Below are 14,881 nucleotides of genomic sequence, written 5' to 3'. Positions count from 1 at the left end.
CGTAGGGTGGATGGAGGTCTGTAGTTCGTTATGGCTTGTATGCCTTGCCAGAGACATCTGGAGTCCCTTTGGTCAGAGAAGTATCCCTGAATTTTACATTTGTAGGTCCTATTAGCCTCCTTTATACCTCTACTTAGATCTGCTCTGGCCTCTCTTAGGGTATCCCTTGTCTTTTGATTTAAATGCAGCATTTTGTGCCTTTAGGAGCTCATATACTTCACCAGATAGCCAGGGTTTCCGATTAGCATGCATGATGATACATTTGATGACTGTTACGTCATCAACACATTTTGAAATATAGGCCATTACAGATTCCATATCCTCCTCCAGTCAATATGGTGGTTCTTTACAGCTGTATCTCTAAACACCAACCAGTATATGCACATTTGAAGCAGTTCTGTAGTGCCAAGACTGCTCCCTCAGGCCATATCCTTACTTGCTTGGTTGCAGGTTTGCCCCTTTTCAGCAGTGGTCTGTATGCAGGAAGCAGCATGATGGCCAGATGGTCTGAATTGCCCAGATGTGGATAAGGTACTGCTTTGTAGGCCACTTTTATGTTTGTGTACACCTTATCTGAAGTGTTCTCCCCTCTTGTTGCAAAGTTCACATGTCGATGGTAAAGAGGAAATATAGATTTCTAGTCAGCTTGATTGAAATCACCTGCAATTATATGGGCAAACTCAAGAGTTCTTATTCTGGTGGTCATTTATTGACAGATACAAAATGTTCAATGCCATGTTAGTATTAGCACTAGGGAGGATGTAAACAGCTGTTATACTCACTCCATTGAATTCCCTAGGCAAGTAGAAGGGCATGCATTTTAGTGACATGAACTCAATGTTCTCTGAGCAGTGAGTGGTAATTATTTCACAGCTGGTACATCAGTTCTTGTTGATATACAACACAAACACCCCTCCACGAGATTTTCCATAGACAGGCTAATTTCTGTCAGCACGAAATAATGACAGCCTCTCCACATATATTATATTATCATTTATACTGGAGTTCATCCAAATTTCAATGAACACAAGTACACAACTATTTCTCACCTTAGATTGTGTGGGAAGATCCATCCTTAAGTAGTTCATCTTACTCTCCAGTGAGTGTACATTTGCCAGCAGCACAGAAGGAAGTGCAGGTCTGTGTGGGTTTCTTTTCAGTCTGGCCTTGATTCCTCCTCTACAGCCGCTCTTTTTTGATCTTTCACATCTTTTCCTTTTAATATGCTTCCCATGTCTGTCAACTGGTTATACAGGTTTGACAGGTTTCTGCAGATTTTACCATGTTCCAGTAAGATTCCAAGATGCAGGAGTTCCTAGAGTGAGCTTATAGGTCTATCTGCTAACAGTTCATCAAGCATGCATCTCAGCAAAATATTATACTTTCATTTCTTGTCCTTAAATCTGTTTTTTTTTCTGTTGTTTTTGACAAAAAAAAAACAAGACAAATAGTGCACTTTTCTGTAGGGATCCAAAAGCATCCACTGACACACAGGGCACCCCCATTTTTTATGCATAGTGCCTACACTGTGAAGGATATTATGTTTCTAGCATCACTAGAATGGTGAATAAAACAATTTATGAGTAATATACATGCTATAAAAGCAGGTACCATGAATAATGCTTTGTGTAAGCATTAAGTTTAATTGTAAAAATGTAAAACTTTTTTATTTTTTGTTTTAGACATGGGTGATGGGATTTTGGGGGAGGAGATACTGAGATTTTACTGCAAGTTAAAGCATTGAAATAGCAAATTCTACTGAATTTCAATGATAAACCATGGCTGGATGGGCCTGTTAATTACAAGTGCATTTTTAAATCTACATCATTGAAGCAACCATCCATCCACAACACTTTTTTTCCCTATTTTTGCACATGGAGTCGGGATGTCATTTCAACAGTGACAATCATCTAGAGCCAAGGTTCACACTGCCTTGGCTTTAGAGGACTGTCACTGTTGAGGTGACATCTCAACTCCATGTGCAAAAATGAGTAAAAGTTGTGTATGGATAGATGATTCAGTGATGGGTTGTTAATTACAAGTGCATTTGAAATCTATACCACTGAAGCATGATTTTGATTAATTTTGGCTATGTAACTAAGCAGAGAATATTTAAAATGTGTTTTTTTAATGTGAAGTAGTTTGATGAAGTATGTTTAGCTGTGAAAGGGCTTACCCATGTTATTTATTTAAATATTGCTTCCATTTTCACCATATTTTGTTTTTGTTTCTAAGATTTCCAATGTAGTGAAAGAATGCTCTGTACTTGTCCTTCGATAATGGACCACTGTTTAATTTGTATTTAACTTTGTAGTTTTTATTCCCTCTTTTAAGGTTGTTTTTAAGTGTTGCAGGATTTAAGTGTTTTTCTTTAGTGCCACAAGTCTTTTATTCTCATTGCAGTTACATGGACTCCATCATAGGGGTTTGTTGTGACAGTTTGTATCACATTTGTGGTATACGGGAGTAGATGTGTCAATGTAGAAATTTAGGTGGGAATAGTAATCTGTGTTATAAGTTGTTGCTATAGCATGGGTCCTCTTGGAGTGGACAACATTTAAAACGCTTTAGTTATCAGCTAGTCTTAGGACGTTAGCCTTGCAGAAGTTTCTGAAGATAGCAGGATTTGAGCATATCTGAGGATGGGTTCTTAAGGAGAATATTATGGTGTGGTGGTCTGATGCAGTGATAGGGTAACAGTAGGAGTGGAGAACCATATTGAGTAGATCGAGGCCCTAGTAGGACAGGATAGTATTTGCTGAGGAAAGCTGGCATTTGGTAAAGCCCAAAAACTATTGTGCATATTTGTTATTTTTGGTGTATGTTTGCCAGTTTAAGAATGGATAATAAAATTACCCAGAATAACTGTGTTGGGTTCAGTATTTAGGGACTGTCATCTACTAAGGTAGGTGTAATATGCAGTCGAGGGCATGAAGACTGCTGTGTAGCTAGGAATGATATAACAGGTGGACTTGCCTATTTGTACCAGCATATATAAACATTCTAGAGATTTTTCTTGTTTAATTGATTATAAGGTAATGGGGTTGTGAAAAGATATGAATACACACTTACTGGGAATACAGCAATCATTGGTAAAGGGTCCAAATGAGTGGTAGGCAATAAACCCAGATAGAGAGGGATTACTGACACTGATAAGTCTGTATTGAAGTATTACAAAATGTAACTGCCAGAATGGATTTTTCTCTAGTAGAATTGTTTCAGACACTATAGCTGACAGAGTTTTGTATTTCAGACCAGAATCACGTTTGTATTTTGAAAGGCATGACTACATCAACTATATGATCAACTTTAAATAAAAATCACACTACTGCTTTGTTATGAAATAAAGGACTATTACGGAATATTGCTTGTCTACGAAATATTTTGGCCTTGTTTTGTTACTTGTTCAACAATGAATACAGTGTTGTTTGTGTATTGCATGAATGAAGTCATGAGAAACTGCAGAGTATGAGAGAATGCAGATAAGTAGCAGTATTAGTATGTTTTGAATAATGATTGCATATTTCTACTGTCTGAAAGGATGTGAATTATGATTGGAAGGAATTTTCCAGAATAATTATTTTCATGTACTTAAGACTCTGTAGTTCTGCCATGTTAGGTCAGATGATTAAGAGAGGCTACACAGATTATGTTGGTCTTTGCTTTATGCTGCCAATCTATTCTGAATAAACAATTTGCCTTAAAATGATTTTGTATTTCTGTGGATTTACTGAAGACAGATGGTAATAAGGAACCTCCTAACACTGGCATGCTAAGACAGTTTTTTTCTGAAAGCACCTAGCATGTTATGGCACTTACTTATAAAATTGTCACTGTTAAGGTGACATCCCAGCCCCATGAGCTAAAATGGGAAAAAGGAGTTGTAGATGGATGGATGGATAACAGGAGGAAAGCAGTGGCAAAACAGAAGGCAATGAGATCACATGTTAACAGAATTAGCCCATATAATATAGACTGTCTGGTGGAGATTGGGAGATATGGGGGTTAAGGCAGCAGAAACTTGTCCATTACAGGGTATGTTTTGTCAGAAAAAAAAAATGAAAGTAGGTACCATTTCAGTTTTTCATTCTGGAAGATATATATGGACAGTGGACAAACTTTTTTTAATTGCATGCCAGCAATGATTGTCAGTTTCCCTTGAAAATAAAAAGCCAATAAATTCATTGAGGGCCAGGAATTTATAACTTATCTCTGCCAGTAAGGGACATGGGCGCCAGGCCCAATGTAAATTTCCTATTCCCCATCCACTGGTCTATGTTGCACTTAAACTGGCTAACAGACCAACCAACTCAGCTTCACGTGGATGAGAGGCCTGTTCCATTTTCTCTGGTACATGGTTTTATTCCTTCAGTTCTCATTTGACTATTGTGTGACCTTGAGCAAGTCACTTAACCAGATAATGCTTTCAGGTTGTTCCTGAAAAGGGACTATGAAGCCTGTGAACCTACCTGACAAACAACTGGGAGTTATTAGGACACAACAAGATTTTGTTAGTATTGATAAAAAATACAGTTACTTTAGGTTTACTTTTAGCACACAGTTTTCGCAATAGGTGCAGTATGTGCATATGTTTTTTACAACATACACAGAATGTGTACATATGACGAGAAAAGTCCAAGCCAAGAAAAATGCCAAAAGGTCGCTCACACTAAGATAAAAACACAGCTTTATTGCACTTGAAATCCAGATAAGTGCTTTCATCCCAAACTTACAATTAGATCAGGAACTTCATCAGATAATAAAAATAATTACCACATCATTTAAATACTTTTTTTAAATTGATGACATCACGTCCTAAACAAACAGTTCTTAAAGAACAGATCAATATGTACATAAATGAATATGTGCAAACATAAATCACCCACTCCCATCCTCATCTAAAATATCACAAATTTATTCACACTACTCTAACCAAAACTTAATAATGTAAACCTAAGACAATAAAAAATAAATGTATATATGTACACATATTATAAATGTGATAGATATATGTGTTTCCAACCCAAGTATACGGCCAATTACCTTTTTAAAGCTTTGCGTTTTAAAAGACTAATGATGGACAAACTTTCATTTAATCCTGGCCAATATATACAGAGTTCAAACGAATCTGCCAACTTAGTTCTGCCTTTTTCAATAAATAAGGCCAGGCTCCCCCTCTTTCAGACGGGTGTAATGTCTCCAAAATAATAAACTTGAACGTGTGTTGTGGGTACTGGGACAAGTTTTGCTAGGGTATTACACTCATAGTGGTCCCTAATGTTTCTGAGGTGTTCACTAATCCTATTTTTTTAATTTATGTTCAGTCTTTCCTACGTAAAAACAAACAATCACAACATAGGGCACAATAGACCACTTTCTCTGTATTACACCACTTACCCTGTACTTTTACCCTCACTTTATTAATAATAACCTCATCGGTTTCTAAAATGTATGGGCAAAATTTACAGGTAACGCATTTATACATGTATCCAATTCATGAGTATACCCTCTGATTTTCAATAAGGTTTTTAATATTTCTTCCCTTTCTAAACACACAAATTGGTCTTTCACCCATAAGATCTCTTAGTTGTTTTTCACCATAGAATAAATTCCAATTTTTTTCTAATACAGTCAATGTGGTAGAAGTCATTCGAAAATGTGGACAGAACACGGGATGTGTACATAAATTTCATGATTTGCATAGCATGGACTTGTGGCCAAACAGTTTTATAGCTGACAGTATTCAGAAATCATCTTAAAGGGTAAAGTGACATATTCATTGAAACATGTTGATTAAAATGCGTTAACACTTGAGGAAACAAGCAGTAAAGGTTATTTAATGAAATTCAGAATACTGTAGACCAGGCTTCAATAGGTAAAACATCAGGATATATGAAATAAAAGAATACTAAAATGATACAAAACATGTGACTTTAACATGTCTGATTAGTTTGTGGAAGTGTATTGAGAAGATCAGACAAATGTGGGATAAACACAAAATGGTTGCCATATACAGTAGGAATGTGACATTGTAATATGAAGTCAAATAGGTATTTCTGGAGTTAAAGCAGGTAAATAAAATGTTATTTATTCTCATTGTGAAAGGAGAAAATGTTTAAGATAAAATACAGTGCAATTACTTCAGAAAGTGAAATGAGATTTAAAGATCATTTGGATCTACCTTAATAGTTGTAAATGTTCTATATGCCAAAGGAAGTAATGGCTCATTATGGCATGGATAACCAATCTGTTTCCAGGTTGGGGAATAAGATTTTTAAAAGGCTCTTAGCTGTAGTATTTATGATTCTACTCTTGCTGTGTTCCATTATTAAGGCATTAATAAAATAGCACAAAATAGGTACTAGGGAATTAAATTTAATAATGACAGGGGTATATATATATATATATATATATATATATATATATATATATATATATATATATATGCATAAAAATGCATGAAGTGAGTGCTACCATTCAAACATTCCAGCAACTAGATGCATTTAACCTAGTGTTCATTTTCTTGCACATCATGTCTATTCTACGGAGTTATTTCTCAGTGCTAATCTGAAGACAGAATGATCAGATGGTTATATGAAGCAGCTTAGATTTGGGTCTCATACTTAGTTTATTATGTAAATAAAAGCTTGCTTCATTGATAAAGGATGAACCAGAGAGGGAACTGTTAAGTCTATACTGAAATATTAAAAATATAAGAGTTAGAATGGATTTTCTCTAATAGAATTATTTCAGACACTACAACTGACAAAATGGATTTCTGTATTTCAGACCAGAAACATGCTTGTATTCTGAAAAGCATAGATAAAGCAAGTACATGACAGCACTTTGAATAAAGCATATAGTACTGCTTTGCTATGTAACAAATGAATATTACAGAACATTGCTTGTGTAAGAGACAGTTTGGCCTCGTTTTATTTGTTCTATACTGACTACAGTGTTGTTTGTGTACTGCATGGACGAAGTCATGAGAAAGGGCAGAGTATGAGAAAATGCAGAGATGTAGCAGTATCGGCAGGTTCTGAATGTCTGCATATTTCTACTTGTCAATCTACTGTCAACTCAAAGAATGAATTATGAGTGGAAGGAATTTTCCAGTATAATTAACTTCCTGTTCTTAGAGTCAGTAGTGCTGCCATGTTAATTTTGATGATTGGGGAGACTAAATATATTACGTTAGTCCTTATTTTATGCTTCCAATCTATTCTGAACAATAAATGTTTAGTCTTAAAACTGCTTTTGTATCTCAGTGGATTTACTGATGACGGACAGTAATAAGGAACCTCTTAACACTGTTTTGTAACTGTTTCTGTAACTATTCAAATGTGAATGCTTTCAAGTATCATGGAATGCTTCTTCTGGTGTTAAGCAGTGTCATGTCATTGTTTGGCTTGACCAGAAATTGTTACACGGACAGGTTTGTTTGGGCAAGCCAAACAATGACATGACACTGCTTAACACCAGAAGAAGCATTCCATGATACTTGAAAGCATTCACATTTGAATAGGTACAGAAACCTAGTTACAAAACAGTGTTAAGAGGTTCCTTATTACTGTCAGTCATCAGTAAATGGCATCTACTTACGGCTGATATTACTTTGCTCTCCTCCCTATGCCAATTTAAAGCAAAACTTAAGCAACATCAAGCACTAAACTGGCTTTGCCACTGCAACAAGCCTGGCTAACTCTCACCATGAATGTGAACAATCATACTACTGTTTTTTTTGTCCCCTGACTGTTACCAAGGGTAACACAACAGCGTGAAATTGTATATTCATATCTGCTTATGTATTCATTGTAAATATCATATCTGTAATATGTCTTCTTTGTTATTACTGTATCTGTCTACCTTGGAGCTTTTCTCCCCGGGTCTCTGCTGAAAATGGACATTAATCCAGTCGGACTATCCCGGTCAGCTAATGTAAAATAAATAAATAAATTGTAGGAGAATGTTTTTCTACAATCTTGATTATAACACTGTGATTTCTTGATTATATCCGAATCGGGACATTTACAAGTATATATATTTTTTTGTCTGATCAAACGTAAGTATGACACTATTACTATAGCCCTACTTTAATGACCTATGTTTTGTATTCCTATTTTGAAAACTGTATATTTCTCTTAGCTGTGTAACAATAACCTTGAGAAGGGACTACTTTCAAGCTGTGAAACAGGTGTTTGAAATAGGTCCTCTGTGGAAATTGCATTAACTTAGTTAAAATTATAAATACATAAAAACAATATATTCTGTTTAATATATGTCACTTCTGAAATTTCCTATATCAAACTACTACATACGTAAACTTTACCTATTTATAACTGAACTGAATTACACAAAGTATGTGGAGATACACAGCCATACTTATGAATTTGTCACTGGAGTAATTCTACCAGCCCGGCAGCTGCTTCCTTTTTTATTTTTTTCCGTCTCAATCTTAGAATATGGAAAACTGTGGAACTAAGTGACATTATCACTTTAATTTGAAGATTGTGCTACTCCACAGTTCTAAGAAAAAAATCTGATACATTACAACTGTCACTGCAGATGATAGCTGGCATGTTCTGATTTCTATACATATGACTGGGTTAGTCAGATGACCATTCTGACACTTGGAAAAGAGTTTTACACTTTGGGCTTAGCAATGATGAGACAGCTTTGTTCAGGTTATTTTCATGTATGTTCCTGTATTTACAAGTGGATATTTTCTACAGAAAAAATAAAAGTGCACCAGATATAGAAATATCTGTTTATACTTTGCTATAAATAAAGCTGAAACAAACGACAAGTAAAATCTCCAAACATGACACCATTTATGGACCCTTTTCAGTCATCATGTAGGCCACAAGACAAAGAAAAGTAACAAATGAATACAATTATAAAACATACAGGTGGGTATGCAGATAAAAAAATGCAGCAGTAAATAGGTGTGGTGAATTTAGCTCAATGCATTTTGATGCTGACTACTCTTGCACAAGTGCTGGAATAGATCTGTCACATTAAGTGCAGTAACCATGCTGCTGGGAAGGCCTCACAACCTCACTATATTACCAGTGTGAAAGCATCAAACAGACGGCATTCCCAATGCTATGTGCATTTACACATGCAATGAAGTGGCCCATAGGTGTGACATCAGCACTGTGGGCAGTCCATATCAGGGCACCAGAAGTGCCAACTTGCATATCTCTCAACCTCTTGGAGCAAAAAATCTCGACAAAGCCTGACAGAAAGGGGGGGGGGGGCAAAGGCCCAAAGGCAGGGACAGATTTTAAATATTGCTCTTATAAACTTAGAAAGTTGCTAGAATAACAGGATTTGTCTTAGCATGCATTTCTCTGAATGACATTAAGTCTGAAACACAAATGTATATCATTTAGTAACTTCATTCCCCACATCATCCCAGTAATTTGCCAGAAAATCACACATTTTACAAGGAACACAGTAAAAATATGAGGCAAAATCTGGAGAGTTCAGAGCCAATTCATTTTACCATATAAATAGGGTGTAAAAGAGAGAAAGAGTACAGGCCAGAATAGAAATGACTAAAGCAGGGGAATACACATATAGAGAAGAGGAACAAAATAGAGGGGGAGAATAAGGGTATACTTTTCTTTGGGGTACATGTGCATATTTTTATGCTAGGAAGAAAGGTAGAGGGGGAAGGTAGCAAGGGGAATGTGTGGGTAGGAAAGAAGGTAAAAGGAAGGAAACAGGCTAAACAAACATAAAATGCAGGCAATAATTGACAAGGACAGAAGGACATATGGGGGGGGGTGAAAGGACAAAGTATGGACAACTGGTGTTTGATAGGATTGGACTACATTCAAGGGGGCAGGGATGGACATGTAAGGATGGGAACATAATAATGTGTGAAGGGTGAGGAAATCTTGCCTGACCAAACCACAGGGGAAACCACCCATACATCAGTCATCTTTATGACTGACATCATGGGTGGATACCACCCCTGCTGGCCTGATGGATGTAGCTATCCAGATGCCTGACTTAATTAGCAACCATACCTCTCAACTGTACTGAATTCCTCGGTATTTCCTGCTTTTGGTGTTGAAATAATAGGGTGCCACGAATTCCCAAGTGGCCTTCAAATCCAAATTTGTTTCTTATTCATGAGCTATAATCCCTCAAACCAACACGAAATTGAAGCGATTTTTCCATTCTCCTTATATGACAGGTGTACAGATTTTCACAGAATATCCAGATGTTTGCCTTAAATTTTTGGTCGGTTCCTCATAAAAATTCTGTTTTTTTTTTTTTTTTTGAAAAATCACGGGGATGAGCTAAGGATTAAAGTTACTAAATAATGACATGCATTTGAGTTTCAGACTTCATATCCTTTAGAAAATGCATTCTAACACAAATCCTGTTATTCTAGCGACTCTATAAATGTGTCCTCAATTTTGGGCCTTTGTCCCCAACATTATAACAGCCTTTGTCCAGATTTCTTGTGCCAAGAGATTGAGAGGTATGGTGAGTGTATGTATGTATGTATGTATGTGTGTGTGTGTGTGTGTGTGTGTGTGTGTGTGTGTGTGTGTGTGTGTAAGAGGGAGGTAGCATACCCCCTCAGCTGTCCATGTTTTTGCAGAATGTCCAGCATTTGCCCCATATTCCTCCTAAAAAATGATTGAAGTTGCTAAATAATAACAGACATTTGAGTTTTAGACATCATATCCCTTAGAAAAATGCATACTAACACAAATTCTGGTATTCAAGCATTTTTTTAACTTAATATTTATAATCTGTCCCTATTTATTTTAGGCTTTGTCCAGATTTCTTGAACTAAGAGGTTGAGGGGTGTGTGTGTGTGTGTGTGTGTGTGTGTGTGTGTGTGTGTGTGTGTGTGAGAGAGAGAGAAAGAATGAAATGTCCTATTTAGAGTTAGCAGGTGGAATTTATTTTCAAGGAATTGTGAGCTTCAAGGGAGAGGAGTTTACTGGTGCTCATGCTAAGTCTGCTTAAAATGTGCAACTGTTTTGTTTAACAAATGGTATCTCTACTGTGGTATAGAATTTTAAAGCAGTGTTAGTAGCACAGCAGGTAGCATACTTGCATCTTGAAGTAAAGGACTGTAGCTTCTACTCCTACAGCATGTAGATTTATATTTTAAGGGGGTGGGCTTCTGCAGTCCAAGTATGTCCTCCTTTGCATGAGATGCCTAGTAAATATGAACCTGCTTTTCAGCTTGCCATCCATTTCCTATTGCAATATACCAGCTTACCATTTTTTTAATGTAACATTGGCAATTTATTCTTTAAGGGCAGCAGGCACGGAATTTGTAGATGAAACACTGAAATATAAAGTTGTTTGCTAGCAACAATCTCTTCATTAGTTTCAGATCTCCTTGATGTGGAATTATTCAGATGACTTTTACTTCTGCAGAGACTGTGCATATTGACTGATAATTGGTGGATTGTAATCACTGAAGTTTGAGTGGCCTTTTATGCTTGAAATGTTCTGAACTGGGCAGTTTGTCATTATTGGTTCATATGTTTTGTTTCATTGCTTACTGGAAAATGTTCAAAACTATAAAATTAAAACACACACCAACTGCTGCTGTATTATTCAAGGGATATAATTCAATTATTATATCTTATAATTAATACATTCAGGAAGGTGAATCAAAGAACTTTTGCATGGTTCTAAAAATGTTTGCAAGGAGCTTATGATTTGAAAACAGCACAAAGGTACTCTTAACCTGGTCCTGGCCACATGCATTTTCTTTGGATGTGGGTTTCAATGCTGCTTCAGTGAATGTGAGCTTCAAAGGTAGAGAAGTTTTAACACCAGGTCTGTTTTCATTGCAAGACTATTGCTTTGTTTAGGTTTAGCAAATGTCTATCAGTATCTGTGCTATAAAATTTGAAATAAAAGTTGTAAATTAAATCCAAATATCTGTAATCATTGTAGAAGTAAAGCTTGAGAGTTTTAACAGTGTTTATTGGCAACTGGAAAGAAATAGCCAAGTAATGGGACACTGGAATGGCTGCGTGGGGGGGGGGCTCTGGGTTTGCACCTCCTTTCAGAAAATCCTGCAGGCTCCCCTGCTTCTAAGTATGGTCGATCCAGTGTCAGCCCCACATTACAACTTGGTAGGGATTGGTCTGCCTGACTAAAATGGGAAGAGACGGGTGTGGATGTTGGACGTTTTAAAAGAATGATAATTCTTGCTAATAGTGAAGGGGAAGGTACAAATACACTGAATTCGGAGTTATTTTTAATGAGACGTTTGTCAGTTTTTACTTTTTTTGTTTTGACACGGCCATGCAGATAGTGCTTTAAATGCCTGTTGCACACAATTGTAACTGGCCACCCGTCATTAGTTTTAAAGTACATTCCTGATTTTGACAGTTCCCCTTAAAAAACTTGCCATGGTACTGTGCTGTTAAAGTGTGGGAATGCCGGAAGAAAATTACCCACACAGTTAAAACTGGGTATACGAGTTGCAGTGAACTAAAATTCTATAATTCTGCTACAGTTACAAAAACTGCTCTTGTAGATTGCCATGTATGACTTTAAATTCTTTGGTTGTCGTGTTTTATATTTTACTAGTTTTGCCTTCAAACTTGCCATTGGCAGGAGAACGACAGGCACTTTGATCCTCATATATTTGCATTTATATTTTAAAACTATACTTGCCAGTTATTTAGTCTTTAGAGTTTTGCCCCATCTCTTCTAAATAGGCAGATTTTTGTGATAAGGAGCAAGTGATGGTAAACAGTACATCTAAATAACTTTTATTTTTAGGAAAAAGCAAGTGTTTTACAAAAATGCAAATATATTATTCTGGGCAGTGATTTATGAGTAAAAAAAATAAAATTCCAATTTTATTTTACACTTCTGTGAATTACATATGTAGTCAAGTGTAATTTCCTGTCATTGTAGTCATTTCTATATGATTTGTGTGTCTTTATATAAGCAAAATTAAAATATTATCAAAATACAGATCATGGAGTTAAACATGTCTGTTTAATAAACATCAGAGGAAATATGAGTTATGATGAATAAGTGTTTTGGTAGAAAAATGCCAAAACCAATGAAAATTTTCTTATACAAAGATACAAACCATCTAAATTCTGTACTTGCTTGCGCCTGTTATTTTGATTGAATAGTAGAAGTGTTAAAAGTAATTTCTACTGTTTTTGGCTTTGATTCTGATTGAGTTAACAGCCCCCCCCCCCACTTCCTTAAAGCATGCGGAGTGGGTACCCAAAGTCATTGTCTTTGTATTCTGAAGATGTCCATCATTAGAACAGACAAAACTGCTTAATTTTAATTAGTTTTAATAAAAATTCATTGTTTTTATACATTTGCTTTGGTTCCTTAGACCTTCGCAGCATTTGGATCATTCTCTGGCTTGATTTTTGTATTTTATGTTCCTGAATGGTTGCTGGCTATGCTGTGGTTTCAGGTTGAGAGGTATGTTAGCCGTACAATACATTCCAGGGTGCCAATGTGGGCATCCAGCCAACAGTCCACCTCAATCTTTAATAATGGCCTGTCTGCACCACTTTCAGATGAGAAGCCTTCACCTACTCTCCTATGAGGTGGCCATGGAAGCCACCATTGAGTTCCCTGGGTCACTTGCCACAGGGTGAACTTTGCCATTCTGCAGAGAGGCAAATTTGGGGCTGCTGGGAATTGAGCAGTAGTAACAATTGCCTCCATCATACTTTACCACAGCCTGCACCATGGCTGATTGGGTAGAACATACAAAATAAAAGTAAATCAAATAAAGAGGGGAAAGGCTACTACAAGTGAATTAAATGTCATTAAATTTGTACTCAACTCCCAATAGCTGTGTCTTGGGCTTTTTGACAAAATTAAGTTACAGTCTCACATTTTGAACAAATGTTCATCTCTCTGAAGCCACAAAGGTTACTTAAGAAATGCAAATGGCAAACTGTTCAGCAAAATAATTATTTACAGTGTTAGTGCTCATTAGATTCCAGGTCTTCAATGTGATTTTATAAGTGATAATAAATATGATAAATACTGAACAGCATTTTGTAAATGACACACAATATCTCAGTAACCACTCAAGCTACAAACATACTGTCAAGCAGCATTTTGGTTATCCATCTGTGAGCTTTCATATGAGGCTAACCAGTAAAGTTTGTCAGTTGGCTGCAGAGATATTTAGAAAATATGAACCTTTTGATAATATAAATAGTGGATGAACAATCCATATTTCTTAAACAGCACTTAGAGATCAATTATCAGTGCAGTTGTGTTGCACATCATGTAAGTTTTAAGATAAAAAGCTTGTTTATCGCATGGTTTTGAAATATGAACAGGCTATATATCAGATGCCTAAAGAGGACAGTAGGATATAACTGCAGAAGCACCAGGGGGTGTCACTAGGCTATAATGAATTGAAATAGCAAATTAAAATAAGCAATACAGTACATTTACCCTGCCAGGCCATCCTGTTTACCTGCAACTCCTCAGTGCTAGAAAACATAAAACAAACAGTAATCAGAATCACATCCTCCTGACAACAAAAAGCAATTGCAGATAAAGGTGACTGGCTTAATGTACAGTGCCAAACCATGTAAAGAATCCTTGCAATAAGCAGGTAGCTTTCTATGCCTAATCTCTTCTTCTCACTGATGGAAAACGTCTGGGTAGCATCTCTGCAGATCACTATACTTGTGCCTGTACTGTTTAGCAGAGTGGGTGATGCCAGTGGCATCACTCCGTATCCTGCAAGTTGGTGCTATCCATCAAATTATACAGGGGGACATCTTAATTCCCCAGCAAGTTCTCCCTATGGTTCTAGTGCAACAGGTGTAGGAAGGTTTTACTCTCCTTGCTGCACTAAGTTCCTTGCTGAACTCAGTGTCAG

General features: G+C 36.5%; 1 protein-coding gene across 1 annotated transcript in view; it reads right to left on the bottom strand.

Moving 5' to 3' along the window:
* Positions 1–14,881, bottom strand: part of ZNF142 (zinc finger protein 142) — a 597,391-nt gene that overhangs the window by 556,896 nt on the left and 25,614 nt on the right. The window lies entirely within an intron of this gene.

This window comes from Protopterus annectens, chromosome 6.part0 (genome assembly GCF_019279795.1).
Source record: "Protopterus annectens isolate FY-2018-M chromosome 6.part0, PAN1.0, whole genome shotgun sequence".
NCBI classification, from domain to species: Eukaryota; Metazoa; Chordata; order Ceratodontiformes; family Protopteridae; genus Protopterus; species Protopterus annectens.
The sequence above is the reverse complement of the archived record's forward strand: the minus strand, read 5'-3'. Positions and strand labels throughout refer to the sequence as shown.